The sequence below is a fragment of the Calidris pugnax genome, unplaced genomic scaffold (assembly GCF_001431845.1).
Source record: "Calidris pugnax isolate Ruff unplaced genomic scaffold, ASM143184v1 scaffold41, whole genome shotgun sequence".
NCBI classification, from domain to species: domain Eukaryota; kingdom Metazoa; phylum Chordata; class Aves; order Charadriiformes; family Scolopacidae; genus Calidris; species Calidris pugnax.
In genome coordinates, this window is record NW_015094509.1 from 19,123,714 (window position 1) to 19,147,087 (window position 23,374).

A 23,374-nucleotide genomic window follows, 5' to 3' on the forward strand; every position below is an offset into this window, starting at 1 on the left:
TCTCAGACACACAGTAGTATACTTCAAAGTCACTTTCTCATGCCAAATTACTTCTGGGGTGTAACTTTGCCTTCAGCAGAAATACACTTCCCAAATGAAATGGTCATATCTGTGAATTTTCAAAACAGATTGTTTGTAATATTTACACATTTTCATCAACGTCAGAACTCTAACTGGCACATCAGTACATCTGTAATGTTTGGGAGCGCCCTAAATGCATCAAAAATGTCAACACCAGCCCTCTGTAGTTCTAGACTGAAGATTTCCACATGGACTGGAAAGAAATACGCTCACCAATTTAATAGTTAAATCAAAGCTTGGGTGGTTACCAAATTGTCCAGATGTATGTGTCTTGCTGCTGGAATCCCTTGTTACTTTGCATGAATACAGGGTTCCCTTCTAAAAGTGATTACAAGTGTTTGTGTTCAGAAATGTCAGGAGGAAAAAGGAAAATAGTGATAGAAAAGTTCATGGCAGTCAGCCCTTCATTCCAACCTCCTAACACACAGTGTAAGGAGGGACTTCATGACTGCACCAAGAGTCTTACATGACAACAACTGCACATAATTTCAGCAATAGTAATAGATGAACAATCTGTTCATACCTTCCTTTGGTTGCTTATTCTGTGACCAACATAAATGTCCATGCAAAACAAGGGTCAGTAAATAAATGTATTTCACAGTGGATAAGGTATCTGTTTGCTTTCTTCTCTGCCTTTTAATAGCCCTTTTCTATACTGTTCTTTACTATAACCTTGTCTGAAGCATTATTCTGAGTTAGTTTTAGATTGATTTATTATTTGGACTGCAGAAAGGGACAGAGTCATGGACAAGGATCCTAGTGTGCTACATGATCAAAGAGAACAAAGTCCTTGCCCCAGAAATTTTGTCATCTGTAACTTGAGAAACAACAGATAAAGAAACAGACAAATACAGAGGATCAGTGAGCATGATATTTACAGTGGTAAATTATAGCTGCCCAAGACAAGTCAATGGCTCTAATGCCACCAGGCACACTTATCTTCTGGAACAAGGGGTCCATAATCCTTCCACCAAAAGGAAATGTCTTTGGCCTGCACTAATCTTTGAACTCTGCCTGGGGATTCTATGGGAGATGAACCCAGCCATCACAGTGCCATGGTCCATCCTAACAACCTGGCAATAGAGACCATTGAGCTCCTGTGCCTAGAGTATTTTTTGGTACTGCTTTATTTGCTAGTATAGATGGAGTCACTGACCATCTTGATGGGGCTTGATCAAAGCAAACCAGCTGCCTTTCCAATGACGTAAAACATAAGAAACTATATACGATGTGTCCAGATCATCTTAATAAAAATGTAACCTCAGCAAATAGATCCGCTGCTAGGGTAAACCATATGAACAAAATTGAAGTGTTTGGGTTTTTTTTTTCTTCACCAGAGCAGTTTGTAAAACAAACATATCCAAGAGTTTTGGAAAGGTTAGAAACCCTCAGGCTTTTGTGCATAAATCAGTCTCTAATGAATAGTGGGTTAGCAGGTGATTTTCTTCCAGGGCCAGTTATTTCTCTGAACAACTTCTTTTTCTCCCTCCAGAACAGATGGTAGTGTTCAACGTCGAACATAGATTACCAAAAGAGATGGACAACTTATGTTTCATTTATGCATGCATTTTTGTGCATTTGCTATGTTAGACAAATCTGTTTTATTGAAACGTATCCATGCACATGCACACATTAAGCCTACAACACCCAGGGTTTGTCCATATGTGATGTATACAAAACAAAGCCACAAAAGCAATCAAATAGACCTTAAAACCATCTATTAGTGTAAACCATTTATGCTTTTCTCTAGAGGGAAATGTCTTCCCAGTCCTACAACCACTATATTTCAAACCAGTGCATCATAACACTGTCTGTCCTGTAGTGGTGGTGATGGATTGTATGGTGAGGTTGCCACTGTAATCCTACAGAAAGCAAGTGAGAAAAAAAATGTTTTTTAAAAAAAAAAATTAGACTTGTTCACAGAAGGATTTGCAGTAGATTGAACAATTGTAAGAATTGAAAAAATACAGTCTGTTATGTGCCCTGATATGGGTCATAGTCCTTCATGCTGATAACTGAGTCTTAATAATCCAAGTGGATCACTAGGTATAGTAGCACAGTCATACTGCCCTATGAGTGTCCAGGCAGATGTACTCAAACCACCCCTGTTTAACATAGACCCCTCTCCCTCTCCCTCATGTCCCCATAGTTTTTTTCTTATTCATAACAATTTATTTTTTTTCTGTAGAGGAACATGAATGAAAAGATCTCTGCCTTTGCAGTAACAACGTAAGAAATGGAACTTCTGTTTTCATAGCTGCAGTATTAACAATACTTCTTAAGGAACAATAGTGGCCAGAGAAATTGCAACACCAAGATTTTGTTGTGCTCTTTGTGAGTTTTGATGGTGGTTATTTAACTGTGGCACCAAATCCCATTAGCCCTTAGACTCTTTGCTGTCCATGCATATCACTTCAGTTGGTTGTAATGATAATATCCATTCATGTTCACGGACAAGAACGTGCTGCATGAAGTACGAATCACTGGCTGATCCTTTTTAGACAATATGGACTATTTGAGTCCTTTATCTCCTCCAGACAACACAATTTTATTGCACCAGCCAGAGAAACAGTAGTGATATTTCAATACTGCAAGAGTTTCTTGTAGCCTAAAGTTCTCTGAATTAGCATCAAGCTAAGCAATCAATATTTTAAGGACCCAATGCACTTCAGATGACATAATTTTCTTTGTTAGTGAAACAGAACTGAAGTGTTTTCCCTGAAGACCTGGTGACCATAGGTGTGCTGGTTGGAGGTATGCTTGCATTGTGCGCTCACTGGCAAAGCCAACTGCTGGCTCCCTGTCCCCATTGTCCCTTTCTGTTGGACTATGGCACATAGTGGAAATCAGTTCAGTTAAATTATCCAGACTAAATTTTTAAAAAAATCTATTTTTAACCCAGATTATTTCACTAATTCAAAGCTTGGGTGGGTCTGCAGACAGTGGGACCAGCACTGGGAAGGTGAGGGCTTGAAGGGACAGGGACAGAGCAGGAGAGGAAGGAAAAGGAAAACTAGGATCCAGCCATATGGGGGGCATGTGATGTCATCTTCATGCAGAAAAAAGTGGAATCAGTTTTTCTGCATTGTGGGAAACTAATGAACAGAGTACCGTTTCAGGAACTGGAGTTGAGACCAAGCATGCTAGAACTCAACTGCTGTGAATGGGGCAGAAATACTTTCTAATGAGCACGAGGCTTTACACTGTGATTTAAAGCATAAAACCTCCATTTAAGTGGCATGTAAACTAATTAATAGCAATGCAATGAAAATGAGTAATAATTTTTTTAAAGGCCACAATGGAAAGAAGCTTAACTGCTGCTTCTTATTAAGTAAAGAGTTCCAAACCTCAAACATAAGTTGCAGCACTTTTATTAAAAAGTCTTAAAAAATTATATAGAAAATCTGTCCCTATTCTTGTAAATGCAGAATTTTATTCACCTTCTACTATTTTTTCTACTCTTCTCATTTCTGGGTTGCTGGAAACATTTCCCAAGAAATATTTTGGGCTAATACTTACTAATTTCTGAATGCCAACAAGTTTAATCCTGATCTAGTTTGTCTGATACTTGCAACATAAAAGGAGAACCAGAGCCAGCCTTAAACGTAAGCAAATGTTGCTCCCATTAAAATCGAAGGAGATGTACAATTAACTTTAACTAAGGCTTTTGCATATTCGTTGTGGAGACAATCAACAATTTTAATGGCTTTGGTATTATGATCATGAAAAACTCCACCAGGACACATAAAAGTATGTTTTTTTCAGATAATTTTTTATTTTTGCAAAACCAAAAAGATGATGATGGACAGAACTCTTTTAGTTATCTGCCTGAAATTAAATCAAATACACAGAAGACATATAAATTGTTAAGAAAAAATCCCCAACCAACCAAAGTTTCCAAGTTGCCCTGACTCTGTCCTAGTGCCGTGTATAATTTACAAGCAAAATCAAATCTCGAAGCATGTCAGTGAACTTTGTACAAGGCAAAGACCATACCTCGGTGCTGGAGAAATTCAGTTGGGCTCTGTAAGGGATTATAGACATGTGCAAGGGCTTCTGCCTGCACGGGAGCAGGGCCAGGCCAAGCACAGGTGTGAATGATGACAGCTGTCTTCCTTTCCAGCCAGGGCATCTAGGGAGATTCCCTATGTGGCGTAGCCCTCCTCAAACAACTTAATTTAATCCTTTAGCTATGACATTGCTCTTATCATTCCTTTTTGCCATCACCTCATTTATCACGGAAGTGTTATTCATTCATTCATTATTAGAACTGGGCATTGACAAGTATATTTTGATAACATGTATGCCTTACTAAGGCTGGTATTAAGCTAATATTTCTAGGCCTCTTTACAATTAATCGTAAAGTGTCCAAGACATATTTTCATTATCTCTCTGGTTTTTTGATTGGATGAGAGCCCCAAAAAATACTGTCTCCTCAGATGAGAGCGTGCTGTCACAATTGTGTGTGTTTGATATCACGTAATTCCATCGCTGCAAAACCAATAACCAATATGGCAACTTTCCTGATTTATTGATGTGGCCAAGAGAAAATGCACCTTTTTCACTCAGTAGAGGAAAAAATATCCTAATTAAAACATAATTTAAAAAAATGGGTTTAATGTTATTTGTTTGTGAACCGAGATACCTAACATGAAAATAATCTTGAATTTGACAGTATTTTCACTGTCAGGACCTTTCTGGTCTGAGCTGCATGTTTGTGATCAGTTTGAGAGAGTGAGACAAAGAGAGAAGAGCCAAATTGCCATTGATTTTTTTCCAATATGACATCTTGACTACAGTTTTAGGTCTGACCAGGATTTCTTTACTTGAAAGTTCTCTTACTGGAGGAAGAAGAAGATTCACATAAATCTGATCTTTCCCAGGTGTGAACCATTTTTGAAGACATTTTCAAACTCTGCCACCCTGAGGACCAGCTAGTAAACCAGTTGCAACATTGGAAGTAACACCAGACACTGACCTCCATGTGGGAATCCAGCTGTACCTCTCCTCCTATTCATGTTTAAGGAATCGTAATTTCTGAAAGAAATGCACAAAAATTAGAGATCTTGTACTCTGTTTCAAATGTAATATGGTGGCAACATGAATTATTAGACCTGCAAACACAACGTGCAATAGCAGAAAGCAGATGTTAGGGAGAAAGCAAAGAGTATGGAAATGGCAAATCATCAGTGGGTTTAAAACTAACCCCTTTTCTGTAAATGCATCTTCCTTGAGATATTAGTCCTGCGCAAAGTCCAGCTGGGATCACTGGTGCACCACATGAATCTGTGCACCTGGCTTGAGGGAGAGGACTGTAGGCTGGAAGCCTGTGTCTATTACATGAGTTTTCTTTAGCAAAAAGCAGGGCATAAAGCCTTTTAAAGTAGACATTGCTCAGTTTCTTTTCCACAATGTAACATTCTTTAAGTTCACTTGGTGAAAAATGCCAAATAAAAACAATCAGGTGTTAGGACTACTACACAGCTTTCACCACACAACAGTTCTCACCTATCACCAATTCAGAGTGTTGCCTCTTTAGGCCAAGATGCTTTTTTCTGATGTGTCAAAACAGCTCCTACAGTAGTAAAAAGTGAGAACATTTAATACTAATAGAATATAAATTATATATAATATATTTTTAATAGTTCCTAGGTCAGTGGTTTACAGGAAACATTTATCTAGAATGAAGTCATAAATGACCCTTGTTGGCTCCCTTATTTTTGAAATGTGATAAATTCTTCCTGAATTGTCAGTCAATACATTTCGCAATATTTCTGCAAATCTATCAACTATCTTTTCATCTGAATCTGATTAAACAGAGCAAAGTCACTGAGCATGACCAGTTCCTTCTTAGCTTGCCTCAAAAAGCTTAACAAGAATAAAAGTTTCTAACATTCCTTGTTTCCATTCAGCATTGTATTTGCATGCAAGACCCAGGAAAAGGATCAGATAGGCAAAATGGGCATGTTAGGGCTTTCTGCCTTTGAAAGAAGTTCCTGAAACTGAGTCCAGGTATGTGATCCTAACAAAAGAGGCTGTTTGGGATCTTTTGTTAGTCAGTCACTTTCCTTTCCCCCATGACTTTGCAAACTCACACAGGCTCAGTTTCCAGTCCTTCCTGTGAAGCCAGGGATACATTAAGGAAGGGGAATACACAAGGGAGCAGGTAAATGGTTACTGAAGAAACATTTGTGTCGTAACCTGCAGCCACCCAGAAGTAGCTGTCAAAGAGCCAGTGAGCCATAAAATGGCAGGGGTCAGCTATCCACTGGGACTAGTTTTCCAATGTGAATATAGTAATAAATCCAAGGCTGTGCGCAGAAGGAATTTGGATTCCTTAGGTGCTGGATACAGATGCTTTCTAGACTTCCATAAGATGGTCTTCAAAGACTCCATTATTGTAAAAAAAAAAAAAAAAAAGTAAAAAATAATGTAAAAATTAATAAAACCCATAATTTGATATTCAGCAATCTTTCCTCTCCTAGCCTTGCTCTGTCTGAGATAGATAGATACATTTGTGTTAATTGTCAGGAATTAATTGCACCTGGCAAATCTTGGAGATGGAAAAACTCTAATGGACGCAGAGATATTAGTTTCCCTCACTTCGTCAAAATAATGAGGATTTGATTTAGTTGCCTTCATTTGCCACAAGTCTTTATTTTCAATATGCTTTTGATGTAGTACTTTGATAACAGGAGAAAATTAAACTGAGCAATGCAATAATTTTGTGGGATTTTTTTTTTTTTTAATTTGGTAGATCCATTGGTCTTATCAATGAACATGTATTTCTCTCTCTTTATCTCATACTGTTTAAACTTCCTGTTAACTTTGTTTGGAAATCCCTTACCGTTCTCTGAATCACAAGTTCTTGTCACTTTCACTTTCTCAAATGGTCTAGTCAAGTCAAGGCCAGAGTATTTATTATTAACTTGGATTAAGTTTGGGAGCTCACTCTTCTCATTTCAGACCTGAAAGCTTCTCTGCTTTTTTGAAGCTATATTTATTGGTTTAATACAAGATATGACCACTGCCTACTTATTTTACCTCTCTGATTACAATCACCTGACCCTAGAAGCAATCATCTCAACATCTTTCTTCATCCATCAATATGAGTTCCTTGTAATGAAAAGTGAAAAAAAGTATCTGCTTGAGGTTGTTTCCTTATGAGGTTGGTAAATGGTAAGCTTCTGCTTAGATTTTCTGACAATATTAATTATTATCTATTAACTTAAGTAGGAAATGTCCATATTATATCACATGGTTGCAAAAAGGTCAGCATATTCTCCCAGTGGAACAATGTACTTGAGCACTGTGAAAGGACAACAGCTCTATTTATCTAGCTTAACTTCCGTTAGATACACTAAAAAAGATTGTGTTAATCTTACACAGTGCACAGAGAAACTGAACTGAGCAGTAGTAGGGGCAGGGAAGAGCAGCCTCTAACACCAGAGGTACAGGAGTGAACCTGGGGACAGAATATGAATGCTGCACAGCCTGAGTACAATACTGGGGTGGAGCGTGAAGGGCATGTGTGGGATTCTAATTAAATTAATGAGAAGTTGTAGAAGTTAGCTGGGAGCTGAAGTGTGCATCAGTAGTTGGTGTCCCTGTCTCTCTGAATTTTTCCAAACCAACCTTCTCTAACTCATCCACCATACTGATGTCGGTGCTTTCATGGACCTTCATTATCTTCAACTGTTTTGTCTATCATCTGTTGCTCACTATCAGAAGATCAATTTCCAGCTCTGAACAACACACCGTTTGTTTGTGAAATTTCAAACAGACATTCAGAACTTTTTCCTCAAGCTGCCAGCCAGTCTTAGGAGGAGCTCCTATAAACTACTGCAAATTAAAGTCACCGCTCCCTTTCACACTATTTGAGCTGCTAGACTGCTAAGATAGTGAATGCACTGCCTATCTCCCTCATCAATATATTCTCACTCTTTTTCAATTGTTTATATCCATTTATTATCTCTGGTCTTATCTTTAGTTTGTAATTTCCCAGGGAGGGTTTCCTGTCTGGTCACTCCTTGTCCAGGGTTCAGGTCAGTGGATCTCGGGTCTCTGCTGAGACATTCAGCTGTAACATTAGTACCACCAGTAGATGAGGATGGCATTGGTAGGGAAGGCTAACTGGTGCCAACCTTTTTATCTGCATATGAGGTGAAAGTTGTTTCAACAGGCAGAAAGTTGTTCAGATTCATAGAAGCCTTGGGAGCCAGCTGGAGCCTATGGGACCCTGATAAGCTCACCCTTAGACCAATAAACTCACAAGAAATCTGGAAGGACTCTTTCCTATGCCTGCTGGGAATGGGCAAAGTAGTACAAAAAGGAGAGGAAAAGACAGAACTCCCACATGATTAGGATCAGACAATTTGAACTTTTTGGAGAAAAAATGTCATAAATTTAGTAGCAAACTTTATTTTTTTTTGGGGGGGGGGGGGGGGGGAGTAGCTGATTTATAATATTTGAGCTTTCTGGATTGGCAAGAAGATGGTGGTAGGAGCACAGACACAGGTTCTGACAGTCCATTTGGTAGCTGTACATGTAATGCAAAGTTAATTGGATAAGCAGACACAAATAGCCCATATAATGCCAAGATTTTCAAATTTATGCCTTTGAATGTCTCCTGTTTTTTGGTCCAAGTTATTAAGGCATCTCATTTTCTGGAAGCACCGAACATTCAAACCTTTGAAAATCAGGCCCTGGGAGAGTGATGCAAATTGTGCACCAAAAATGTATGTTTCCATAACCACCAACTATTTTTTAAAATCTTGCTGTGATTTAGATATTCCCTTTGTTGATAATCATTAAAATATGGTAATTGTTAGCAGGCCTCCACTAAATTTCAAAAGAAAACTGATATGCACTTGAAAGTAACAGGAATGCTGCTCATTTTAAGTTTTAAAAAACAAGCACATCCCTATCTAGTGATCCTTCTTAATGAAGCATGTCTTACATCTCCAACTGCCAGGCAAACTGGGAAATAAGCTGTCCAAATTGCTGTGCAGCCAGATACTTGCTCACTGCAGGAGAGCTGCCAAATGACTCTCATTTGGAAAGAGCCTCCTTCAGTCTGGAGGTGACTTTCATTTCTTCTAGCTGTGGCAGAGGATTTAGCGTTGCATACGTTTCAGTAGGGATTTATATATGAGAGGCTGCCTCCTGTTGTGGTAGGCTGCCTGTTGTTTACTCTCTCTGCATCATAAGTCTATTCTGATATTGCTGAAGACGCATTTCCTAATTGATCTACAGTTCAGTATGAAGAATTAATTTCTGCTTTCCTACTTGCCACCTCACATGAGATGATTTGTAAATGGATTGACTATTTTGTGCTGTTACCTGGAAGCAACTATACTAGTTGCCATGGGAGTGCTTCCCCTATGAAAGGGAAGGAAGTCTCTCTGATTGCAAAGATGGGTTATGGCAAAAATATTTTTATTAGTAGATAAAGACTTCCCAGTCATAACAACAAAGAAAATGTCACAGTGGTGGTTCATCAAGCTCTATTTCCTGCCTCTGGAGTCAAAGGCAGCTTAGATGTTTCATCTTAGACGTCTGAGTCTGATCTCACAGACTTCAAGTTTGGTCATAGGTATGGGTTAGACAGTGACAGCTACTTGAGTGAAAGGATACAACCCCTTAGCAGCAGCCATCGCATCATTACTGTCCTTATGACTCAATTACAGAGCAGATGTGCTCCAAGGGGTCCAATTCACCACCCGGGTGGAGATACACACATAGCTTGGCAAGGGCACTCTTCTTCAGAGTGCCCCTTCTTCAGAGTGCCCCTTCTTCTTCTTAGCCACCTTGTGCACATGGAAAAGCACTACAGGTTAAATTGAGAGATTTTACAGAAATGCAGTTGGGATGCCTGAGATAGGGGAGTGGATCCTTTTGAAACAGGAACTAATCCGTTTTTTCAGGAATAAAAAAATTAAAATGTAAGTGCTACATAGCAGGGGCACTATTTTTTCTTCACTTAGACAGGATCTATAAGAAGTCATCATTATCATAACATGCATTTTCCATACTCAATAAAGACATACAATGACTAGAGTTGCTTGTGAAAAGTCTGTGCTTGCCTGAGTGTGCACTGGGGCTGCAATTATGTCTGTACAGGTTCATGCAGATGTGCAAAATATCCCAAAAGTTCAAACTGAGCAGTTGCTGCCTTCTGCTGACAGCTGGTGGTGGGCAGTCCACTGCTCTGGGGCTGGAGGTCCCACACCACACCTCTCACACAGTCCAGGATGGGGTCACCACATAGGCGGAGACTTTAACACTTGTCAATGTAGGCTGCGTCCAAAAAAAAATTATTAACAATAGAAGTAGCCTCTTAATTCTTCCAGAACTAAATCCTTTAGGGATATTATAACTACCTTCTGTTTATCTTCATATTAAAAGAAAAATCAAACCAGCAAATCAGCAGCTCACGTTATTAGCCTTGCTGGTTTCCCATAATCTCTGTCACCCACCAGGTTTACTGGCTAGTTTGATGGATAAGGATCTGCGGACAGTTCACTATTGTCTTTGTAATCCTTTAGTCACCAAACATGTATTTATGTATTGTATGCTTGTTGCTAAACAAGAATAATCCAGAGTAGCCGCCCACGTCATCACTCCCAGTTGCCACGGAGATGAGTCACAACATCTCTCCCTCTCAGGATGGTTTCCCACTCGGGGAGCTCTTCAAGGGTTTTCCCTGCCTTCGTTACACAGTGAAAAGCAGCTTTGTGAAGCAAAATTGATTATTTAGTTCTGCTGTGTAGTCAGAGACATAATTCCTCTAGTGGTGCTAAAACTTTTATGAAATCGACTTCAGCGGCCATTCAAAAACTCCCAAACATATCTTCGCATGAAAACAATTTAGATTTGAATCCAAAACACTCTCATTCTCTTAAAAAAAAAAAAAAGGGTGTAGAAAAAACTTCCCACTCTTTTATTTGCAGGTATGTGGGGAGGCACCCACTTTTTTCTTGAAGAGCCCCTGTGGATGAGCTCCAAAGAAGTTAGACAAAAATTTTTTGGCATTTATGGCTTCCCCATCATTGCCACTGGACCTGTTCAACCAAAGCACTCCACAGCTCCATCTGACTCCAGATCAGTCTCAGCATGTGATCAGACTGCCATTGATTTTGGAAGAGCACTTCATAGATTTTCTGCTGAGTTTCACACCAGCAGTAGGAGGACAGGCGATTCTGGACATGGATGAAGCCAAAGCGATGTGGACAGAAAATAAAACTGGAAAATTTAAAGCTGCCACTAACCATGTGTGTTTTCTGCAAGACAACATATAGTTTCTCCCTTTCTCAGTTCAAGGGCATGAATCCTCCACGGAGGGTAACATCGTCTCATGGGGCAAGTAGCTATCCAAAGCTACTGCAGAGTGGGGAGGGACTTCAGAAAGCCCCTTGTCCTTTGAAGTTTCTGGTAGATATCTTTCCTCAAAGAACTGCTTTTGGGCAGCACTCTGTTCTTTTGCTGCTATTTGTCAGCTCCAGTCTCCTTGCTCAGTGCATGAACGTCTCTCAGGTTAGAGGATATAGGGCCGGGGCCTGAAAATTAGATGCTGTAACACTGAGCGGTTACAGCACCAGAGCACCAAATCCTGGAGATTTGCATTGACAGGGAATGGATGCAAATCAAAAACTGTGGGTTGCACGCTACATCTTCCCGTGCTGGTCAAGTAGGTACAGTCACAGGCAGATAAACACAGGTGGTTTTCCACAGGTGGACATTTGGGCTTTAAAAAATGGGCATTGTCCAAGCATTCCCTTCACAAAGGCACATGGTCATAATATCCACTTTTTACCTCTGCAACAGGATTTTTTGTCAATTCAGAACAAAATCCGTCAAGTTTTGAAACTCCTTTTAAAAGGAATTGGATACAAATACTGTTGGATTGAACAAAGTGTTTCATTTTGATCTGGGATTTTTTTGGTATAACTATAAAACATATAAAAGAGAAAAATGGCATAAACTCAAGGTTATTTTGAATTGAAAACTCAAAAGGCTCATCATAAAAAATGCTGAAGTGGGACAGAGATTTCAGCTGTGTCAGACCATTTATTCCTGGTCCACTTTCAAAAAGAGATTCAAACATATTCGCAAAGATTTCGCAAATGGCATTTTGATTTCAAAATAACTGAATTTTCCAATTAAATAACAATAACAAAAACCTGTAGCATGAAAGATTTTCTAATCAGCCCCAGTGAGTGAGAAAAGTTCAGCAGTTGGAAAGAATGTGCACAGTCTGGGAAAGGGAATTAAAAATTATTAACATGTAAATATGGAGGATTTAATATTTTTATTTTTTAGTTTAAAAAAAAAAAAAGGAGGTTTTGACATCATGCGATGTTGGAGTGCAAGGGCTGCAGAGACCCCACCCTGCATCTGGCAGGCAGGGAGGTAACCGAAAGCCGCTCTGGTCTCCCATGGGCCATCTCCTCGCAGGTGGAAAGCCCAGGGTAACGGAGGGGGATTTCTGGGCAAAATCATTCAGGAGCACCCTGGGGAGCCCTGTAAAAATGACTCACTTGCAAGGGGTGGGGGCGTTTTTTGGAAGGAGGTTAGTGGGGAGCAGGCTGCTCTGCTGGCCCTCGGGGACTGGGGCTGTGAAAAGACTGGGAGTTTTTATAGCCTGAGTAGGCTGCTGCTTCTCTTTTAACGTAGGAGGGAAGGGGAGGAGGATGGAGGGAGGGAGTTGTTTTGGTTTTTGTTTGGGTAACAAAATCAGGAGAGATGATTTGGTAGAGTTATCCAGTATGCCTTTTTTTTTTGCTTGCATGTTTTGCTGACACAAAGCTATGGGTGGTTTGCCATAAGCAAGGCTTATGCTGCGGCTTTTGTTAAGTGTCTGAAACCCCTGTTTCTGCTGGGAAAAATTGTGCTCTTACTGACAGCTCATTTCACTCAGTCAAAGTGGATGTTAGGGGAGAAAGATTATCCTAAGTATGCTGCTAAAAGACTAGTTCTGCCACAGCTGTTCACACCAGAACACTTTCCTGCTTTTAGCATCCCCTCCACAACCTTGATAATTGTCTCGAACCCTGTATTTATTTGACTGTGATTTGTTTTGCCTTTTGTACTACAGTTGTATGTGGTGCTGGAAAGACGTTTTCACTGTGGTGGAAAAGTACTTCAGGCTAACTGGTGTTTTCTTGAGAAATGAGGACAAGTGAAATGCTTAACTCCAAATCCTGTTTTTCATTTGTATGCTTATCTGGAGTTCACTTTAGAAGTAAATACAACTGTGGTAAATGTCAATTAAACAATGGACGTTAAATCTGTGCTGAATTATTTTCATTTTCTCAAAGCTGAGCTCTTCCAGTGACCCAAAATTTATAGCTAATATTTTTTTGTATAATATTCCAACTTCAGTTGAAAATAAGTTGCCTTCTGATTTCAGGCAAAGTGATTTCAAACAATCATATTACCTGTGGAATGAAAATTATGCTACTCTCACTTTTCTGCTTTCGTTAGTTTAGTTTGGTTTTCATGACTGACTTTTTTCCAAGCCAAAACTAACAGGTATTAGATCAGCAAAATTACAAAACAAGTTTGCACAAATGCCCTGAAACTGAAACCACTATAGCATTTACATAAATTTGAGTATAACACTTTGCCAAATCTCCTGTTGTCTGCAAAGGCATGCCTGGGTTATTTACAGGTTGTCTTTTTTACCTTTTTGAAGGAATGACTCAACATTAAGAGAAGGGAATAGGTTTCTAAATAGCTTTTGCAAAATATTCGATGAAGCATAAGAACCAGCAAAATAATCAAATAACTCCCAACAAAATAACCAAACTACATCTCCTTTGTTGTCTACTTTGGACTTACTGCATGAAAGAGAACGTACAAGCAATTGACAGGTTAGGATCCAAAAGAAGATGCAGCAAAGATACATCTTTCGTTTTAGATGCGTCCACACGCTTCCTTTGGTTGTCATGACGTGCCCATACTAACATTAGACTCACTCGTCCAGATGTTGGCAGCTGTCTCTTCATTGTGGTTCAGAGCTCAGCATTCGCTATGCTGCTCTGGTGATTTCGTAGCCAGCCCCAAGGGGTTTTGAGGCTACTGACAGTAGGTTTAAGGTTACATTGAGTATGTCTCCACTACACTGTCGTCACTGCCATGGCACTGACTTATTTCTACAGGAAATGTTAGACCTCCAGAGGAAATTCGGTAGTTGCTAATGTCTGCAATTTCCTTCTTTTTTGTCCTTTTTCCATTCCTGCTTTCCATCCCCACCCCTACTCATGCTTTACTCCAAACTCACAGCTACATGTGGAGCATATAATATCCCAGTAAAACACCAAACATAGAACGAGACGTGTGACAAATTGTAATGACAAGGTTGATCTGGGTCTCTGTGTGGGGGAACTGTTTGCAACACACGACTCGGAGAAACAGGGAGCTCCGTTACCATGATGAATGCATTTAAGCCATGGCATCTGAGAGATCTCAGCAAAAATAGCTTACTGTCTTCTCCTATAAATGATGCCTTTTTAGTACTCAGCTCTATAAATGTGGAAAATTGAGTTCAATATATGTGGGTGTTTGGTGTTTTGGAACTGGCTTAACTTTATAATGACTTGCAAAACAATGTGTTACTTTTCTGGGTGTCCCATGGCCCCATGTTCCCTGGATGGTGCCCATGAGTGCTGGCAGGCACTCTGTCCCAATTCCTGTCCCTTGGTGGTTGCACGCCAAGGTCTATGGGTCTGTTTCCGGTCAGGCATGGGTTGGTGGCTGACTGTGAAAAGATGGGGTTTGCAGTTGCTCAGGTTTTAGGTTCTGCTCCTTCATTATATTGCATGTGTGTCCCAGCACTGTCTGGTTTTGTGACTCTTCCACCTGATTCCTACATTTCTACCTGATGGTGGAAGTAGATCAGGCCTTCCATGAAGCAACATGACTTCTCTTCTGCTTCCCCTTGCTGTGCTGTGCATGGGGAGCATCCCCACCCTGTGCCGCCTGCTCAGGGCTGTCAAGTCCCAGTGTACAACAGAAGCCACGGAGCTGTGCAGATACATAAATGTATGATGTGCCAGATACAGCATCCTACCACTTCCCCCCTCCCTTCTTCCACCCAGCACAGAAACAGAGCAAGGACCACATCACCCCACGTGTGGAGTCTTATGCTTTGAGCAATTGCAACCTGGCAGCTCTGGTTTTCAAACTGTTGTGCCTGATGGAGCACAGAACCCATAGGTAAGATGATACCAAACTCTGAAACCTTACTTTGGGTTTTGGGTTTCCAGGATTTGGGCTGAAATTCCTTTACCTATAGGAACTTAATTCCTTTAGCCAACACATGAATATGTATAGATAGGACTGAACTTCAGGGTGCTCCAACCTTTTGCCTGCTAGAAGATACCAGATTTTGCAACTCAGTCCTGGCCCAGGAGGGTTGTGTTTGACCAACAAGAATATGAAATAAGCGTTTATAGCTAGATTTTGTGCCAAAGCAGCACAGTTCTCTTCCCATCAAAGGACTGAGCAGGAGGCAATCACCCTACAGGGTGCCTGTTGGACCAGAACAAAGTGATAGTATTTTCTCTGTGAAGAGGCATGGGTCTGCAAGGGATTAGAAAATGCTTTTCATTCACCCAAGAGAATTTCCTCTGGTTTCTAGAACTGTTTCCTCCCCTACGATTGCTCATGAGCTTTTTACTTTTAGGTGATAGTAACAGTGTCCCAGTGGAAAGTACTTCTTGGGATGGTCATGGCTATGGAGGAAACGTGAGTCCCTAATTTATTTGTAGAGTTGTTCAGAAGAAGTAACTTGTGCTCCAGCAAGCCAGATTTGTCTCATACAAGGTCCGTGACTTCTTGAAGAGTGGTGGTGCTCTTACCCATGTGGAAAGTGTATGAGAATCAGAGATCCCATTTCCAGGATGCATTCAGCTCCACTGCTAGGCAAGCCCTGGCCTTGTTGTTGCTGACCACCTGGACGCATTTCACATCAGGGAAAAAGTGGGGGCAGTAATGATTATACAGTGCATGCAGGAGGGTCAATAATAGTGCCAAAAGGCAACAAACAAAGGAGTATTGAGACAGGGTTTGTTTTTGTAAGATTATACTCAATTCAGTCATTCTATGACTACATATATTCTGTTTATTTATGTAATAAGCTGCCCTTGTACGGCTCTGGCAGATAAAAAAATGGAGTCTTTCCAGATGTGTGAAAAAGGCAGTTACTTGGAGAGGATTTTATACACTGTGTTGCTACAAGAGATTTTAACTCACCAATCATCATCAAGAATATTTGGATTTTCCTTGCTAAACCACAAAAACCTTAATGGGCAAAATCATTAAACATATAAAGTTATAGCAATATAAATATTTGACTAAAACCATTATTGAAATGGCTCTTGGGAACCTGTGTTTCTGTAAACGTTAAGGGCTATAATGAATATACATACACATACCCTTCTTTCTCTCTTCTTTCTCTCCTCCCATGAAAGGCCAAAATTGCTTCAAGTTATGGCTGTAAGGTTGAGTAACTTCATGAAGTTTTTCTTCCTTGCCTTGTCCTAAGAACACAATTTTCATCCTGGTGTATGACATAGCAAAAGGTATGTTAATGTCTGATGGACAAATGTAAATGTTTAAAAATGAGCTGAGAAAGCTGTATAATAGCAGATCCAGGGAGGCCACCTTGTAGCGCCTGTGTTTTATGATCTGTGCTTTTAACAGCACAAGTGTGAGTATATTATAGTTCATATTTGAAAGGAGAAGAAAATCCCTTACATATCTTTCCTAAAATGTGTGATCACAGCAAACTTCTGCAAATTAACCCCTGTGAAGCCAATGATATGAAGGGCCTCATTACAAAGAAAAGTTGTATGACCTTCAACATCACTGTTCATTTGTTTTCAAGCATTTTTTTCTGAATGCTGGCTTCACAGGAATGGAAGAGTTGCTATAGTAATTGTGAACCTTTCTGCCTTTTTTTTTTTCTGGAGAAGGAGAGAGAGAAAGGAACTCAGGATTTGAAAACTCAGACTTTCCTCTACATGGACAAGGAAGCTCACAAGAGAAGAGCATAACTTAGAGTCTATGTTTTGTCATATTTTAGAAGCCTACATAAGCTTAAGATAACGACCTGAGCTTATGATTCAGTGAGCACCCTCTGGGAATTACAGCCTGAAGCCTGAAGGGATAAGGTAAGGAGAAGCAATAGTGGGCTGTTTCCTGGATCTAGGATGTTTCTCTAGCTCCTCCAGGAGCCAAAGGGCCATGAGATCCCTCTGGCCTGTCTTCGAGGAGTTCATCTGTCATAGATCTACCCTTCTCCAACACCCCTTCAACTTTGAAACAGATTGTAATAATTTCCAGAACTGACCTTCACAGCTATCTCTGGCAGGACAGAGATGACCCTGTGATCTCTCATCTGAACAAGGGGAAGTCCTCCACAGGTCTGCTGGGCATTGCTCTTCACCTTGAAGCTGACCAGGTGCTGACCCTAACTTCACACAGCTGATTTATGTGGGCTGCACTGTATGCCTGTAGAAAGAAGTTTTTTTGATACAGCTCAACTGCTTTCCTTCTCTGCTCCCTTTGAAGTGATGTCACTATTTTGAATTTACATGGTTAAACCCGAGTAGCCTTAAACACAGAGTATTCATGTGCCAGGAAATTGTGGATTTAGTGAAAGCTCACAACAAATCAAAGCAAAGTATGAAGCTCTATGTTTTATGTCTTTATTAACAAGTTTAATAAAATTTTTAAATTTAATTACTTGTATAATCAAACAAAGGCTCTATAGTCTCTCAGTTTATTATGCAGTTTTAAGGCCCACAGATATTACAGAAGGGGGTATGCCTTTTCCATAAACCTTTAAGAGATTTAACTACAATCACATTTCAAAAGTCATTTGAACTGGAAATGCAACTGGAAGTCATCAAACGAGTTTGCCTTAAGATATAATACCTGTCTATAGTGTGCTTGTGTGGGAATAATGAAGGATATATTCTTCAGACACCCACCACACAGTCTATGCTCCCTTCGTTATAGTATATCTTAAGAGCAACACACAGTAAAGTGTTGTTACTGGCTCAGCACTGAATGTCATTACAGCATCCAGACTTTCCCCCTGTAGACTCTGCTATTCAATGGAGGCAACAGACTTAAGATATAAGACCCTTTTGGTGCTCTCTTTGCAGGTTGTGTTGTGTGTGGTTAGTGTCTTTACTAAAAGCTTCTGCGTTCTGCTGAAGATATACTTCCACCGATAGTGTCCCAATTTGGCATCCTTTAGTATGTATGTGCTAGAAGTATACCTTGACCCTATTTGGGCTTTTATGTATGGAAAAGTAGAGCTTTTCCCTTTGCAACGTACAGTTTTCTGTAGGTGCACCAAAACTTCTTTGGCAGAAATTGGAGAAAGAGTTAAGAGATACTAATGATAATGTCATTTTCAAGCAAAAGTGGAAAAATGTAGAGTAGTATCAGTAATGACACTCTAGACTGGAGTAGAAAATGTCTACCTAAGGTGTAATATTGACCTATGAGGACAGTTACATCATTTCTTTGCACAGTAGTCAATAACAATGTAAATCAAAGGCTTGGAAATCCTTGTCATGCAACAGGGAAAAAGTCTGATCTGCCACCCAGCAGTGAGCACCACACAGCACTCAGTCAAGCAAAAATCCATCCTTCTTCCTGCAGTTTCAAGCCCTGTCAGACCACATGTATCTAACGCAATAGACATTTGCTGTGAGAGCTTGGCTTTCTCCTGTCATGGCAGATAGGGAGGGACTAAACAGGATCTTGGGCATCACTCCAAGCAGTCACAGGCTCCCGTAGGGTAAATGAGGTATGCACAGAGCTGCTAAGTGTGCAAATGTGAACAAGGGTGATCACGCTAACTTGCCATCCCACAGACTGTAGCTAACTTGTGTGGGACAGTGTGTAGCAACTCCAACAACAGGGGCTGAGTTGACAGCAAGGTTCAGTTTCTGTATAATGAAGAATTATTCTCTGTGTGAATGTTTTCATATGACCTAGTGGACAGCTGTTGGAAAAACAATCTGTGAAGTAACATAATGGGTCAAGATGAGAAACCTCTTGACACAGAATCAGGGAGTCTATTCAGGACATCTGCATGTTTTCTGGTCACAGGCTGAAGCAGCAGAGACGTTTTATCCATGCAGAACATCCTGGAAATAAAGAGATCAGAAGAGAATTAAAGAACTAAAACACCATTCTCAGGAAGGAAGAGACAAAGCAGTAAGGCTAAGAATGTTCTTTGCGAATCCAAATTCAAAAAAGTTAAGCTATAGGGAATGATATTTATGTTGTAGCCTTTACAAAGTCCTTACCTGCTCCTGATAGGACTTTCCTTCCAAGCCTTGTTGCACTCCTCTGGGTGCATTCAAGGGCCTTCACATCCTTCTTAAATTGTGGTGCCCAGAACTACACACAGTCTGCAAGGTGAGGCTGCACCAACGTTGAATACAGCAGGAAAATCACCTCCTGTGTTCAGTTTTATGAAGTCTTGCAAATGGCCAAGGAAGAGTTTGTGTAGTCAGAGGTCCGTACCTGGCAGTGCTCTGTTGATGTCCATCGTAGACCTTGTGTCACCAAAGGAGGAGGTGGGGAGGACTCCTGCAAGATTAAACTTCCCCAGTGAAATCCAGTCTGCCACCTCAGATCATCAAGACACTGCATTTAGAGATGTACAGTGAACTTTTCAGGGAAAGTTGGAGGCACAGGCAGCAAAATAAGCCCTTCAGCTAGGACTCCCTGGGTAACAGGCAGTTTGCATCCCCATCTTGAATCCAAGCAGTTAAATTCTGCCTTAACTGGCTTAGGTTTTCCAAGTAGGTGGTCTGAGCAGGAACTGCTGCTCCCAAGGAGAAATACAGGTGGCTGACGGCTGAGCTCAGCCTGCAGCCCTGCAAATGGCAGCGGGGCACAGTCTTGCTGGGAGCCTCAGAAACCCTTTCTTCCCTCCAAGCACACGTTTCCTCGGCTCCCTGTCCCCTGGCATACTGTGCAGCCATAAATCCTGCCCCCAAGCTTGCTCACTCTGCTCAGTTGTTAACTTTCACACATGATTTTTTTTTTGCTGGGTTTTGCAGTGCTGAAATTTCACCAAGGCTGCAGTAATTTCAAATTTTGGCCCATTTAGCATCAGGACAACTGCCGAAGTCCATTTATTACAAACATATGTTATGAATTCAGTTAAAACAAACAGTCTCTTATTTTCTCAAGTCAAAATAATCACACTCCAGACTTACTTAAAGCAAACATAATTTAAAAGCAGTATTTTTTTAATAACAAATCTGTTCTAGTAGTGGGTCTGAGATCAAAAGGTAGGCAAAGCTCAAATAGAGGCTAAATGAAACAACAAATCCTATCAGAAGAGGTGAAATCATAGTGCTTGCAAGGTTGTCTCAGTCTCTGTCTTCACCCTCCCACTTCTTTTTTTAGTTTTTATATTTAAGACAAAACAAAATGAAACTAAAATAAATAAAGGATAGTGAAATAATGCAATGCCCAGAAGATGGGATGTGTCCCACAGCCAGCTTGGAATGTTCTGCATCCTTCCCAGCCTCGGTCCATGGGGATTCCAGTGTCTTTATGCAAGCACAGTTAACATTCACTTCTCTGTCCTTGATTTGTTTCAGAAGAAATCACCCCACAGCTTCAGAGTGGTCTAGAAACAGACACAGACGTTCTGAAGCAAATGCCTGAGGGGGAATGATGACACGTGTCTAGTTTAAGAGTTCCACACTCAGAGAGAATCCCTGCAGTGAGTTTCCACCATCAGAGCCACTGAGCTTTTTGTGATGAGACAGACCACTGCCATTCAATGTCACACTCTTTCAGAGAGCCAACGTTGAAGCCTCATTCACCATTATTGGGGGGATTGGTTGGTGTCACAGAAAGCTTTTACATCTCCTTTCATCAAGTAAAGGCAATAAATAAGGTTAACAAGTTTTGGCATATGAGAGCTGACTTGTCAAAAATGAAGGAGACAGGTTTTTGAAACACTTCTACATCAGTTCAGCACAGGACAACACTGTTGGAAAGGTTTGGAGCAGTTTTAGACTGTGGCCAGTGATCAAACTTTTATTGATCAAACCTAGAAAGTGCCAAGTACTAGTGGTGCTCCCCCACTGCATGGAGAAGATATTTTGATGTCAGTGGGTAGGGAGAGCATAACATAGTGCTGTGAAAATTTGTCTGGAGTCACAGATTAACTATTTGTAAAGAGCTTTTGTGCCCTGTGAAGTCAGATGGATGGCATCTCAGGCACCTTCCCTGGGGTGCAATGTCGTCACAGTCTGGATGATTGACCAGGGTGAGTCTGGTTCAAGAAACACACCTTCAGTTCAGTCATCCAGCAGGGAATATGAAGCAGAAAGTTGAACCACTATCCTTGATTATTGAGCTGTTCTGTACTTTTTGATACCAATTTCTGCAGGGATCTGTGTATGACATCAACATCTCCCCACATCTCACTGTTTCTGCATGTCAGTTCCTCCTGCAGTCACCAATGTGACCCAAGTGTGACTGCATTTGAGCATGACACACTGATCCAGGCACAGCAGACAGCCACAGACTCCGGTCTCCACTCTTACGTCTTGTAGCTCATGGTGGGGACGGCTCGCTGTGGGTGGGGCGTGAGAGGGAAGGATAGCACAAACGGGTTGTCAATGACAGTCCATGAGGTCAATGACAAAGTATCCAACTGGCCTGGGCTCCCAATGTTTTCCATGCCTCAGTCAGTTCCTTTTGTGCCTAGTTCTTTCATCCCGATCTCACCTGAAATGTCAAATAAAGTTCTATTTTTGTGCCATGCTCTCAATGACTTTGATCAGGACTAACCTTTCACAAGGAGCAGGAGATCTCAACACAAGGCCGCAACAGAGGAGTTATTAAACATTTTTGTGCTTCCACAGCTCTTCGGTGTGCATGAGGGCAGGTTCCCAATGGGTGCTAATTGGCCTTGTTTGCCACAGCCTGCAGCAGGATGCCTTTCTACCCTTGCTGTGCATCTAAACCCAATTTTGCATTCCCGTATGCTGCTGTGTAAAGCATCAGCTGAGAATGATGCTACTTAGTATTTTGAAAGGCATCTTCTACACAGTGGAAGGCAGCTCCCAGTAATTCCCCACTTGACAGTTATTTAATACATTTCAGCTCTGGTTTCAGTTCTACATTTAGATTTACAAAAAAAGGATTCCTGACATTTTGTCAGTTATTTCATCCATGCCTGTATTCCCACTTCATCTCACATTTCTTCAGTTCATTACAGCAACCCCTGCTATGACAGGATAAAGCCATACACAAAAAGCCCTTTCATGGTTACTTCACATCGATATCTATTTTTGAGAGAGAAACTGAACTGAAGCAGCATGACTCTCTAATTCACTTTTCCTCCTTGTCAGCAACTGGATTGTCTGGGTTGGGGTACAGACAGGCACACTGTCACCTCCCGTTTAAATGCCCCAATGGGATGTAAATTCAGAATGAAGGGAGTGAAAAAATTCCAGCCCAGCCAAAATCTAAAACATATTTAATGTATATGCCAGATGAGGACAGCTTTCATTTCCTTTCATGAAGAGTAGTTTGATGCTTGTGAGGCAGCTTCCGTACTGAAGAGAAAAGGGGTTGTGTAAAGACTTGACATGCAGTTGTTGCCTGAATGCTGAATTATCTCTGGGGTTTTGCCTAGCAGCTATCTTTCTCCCAGCACAGCCTATCTGTCAGTCACCATATGTTTGTTTGCTATAACAGCTTAGAAGATGGGGATTTTATTCTCCTACACCTGTTTTAGCCAAGGCAGAACAGGTCAGAGGGTGACAGGGCTTTTCTGTGTGTTTTGTTGTTTCTTCTGGCTTGTAGTACAAGAAGGAGGAGAGATTCAATGAAATTCAAAGATAGCAAGTTCAAAATGGAAGCAAGAAAACATTTCTTCACAATTTAGCACCTATAGTGATATGTGTCTTCACACAGGATTAAGAAAATTAAAAACTAGGGAATTTTTTAAAACAAGATTAGATTTGACAATGTATTCTGAAGAAGATATAAAGATGCAGATGTTGAAAATCAATGCCAGGAATATTTTGGAAAGGACAGAAACCCTGTGCCTCAAGATATTATCTAATCTCTCTTCAGGATTAGGAGATCTTTGTAGATTTTAGATGATACTTCAGCTGTTTTCTAGGAGATTGTTGATATCTTTGTCAGACATGACTGGTGTTGATCTTTCTCAGAGAGCATCTTGGACCAGCCAGGCTTCCAGGAATATTGAAAAACCTTATATTAT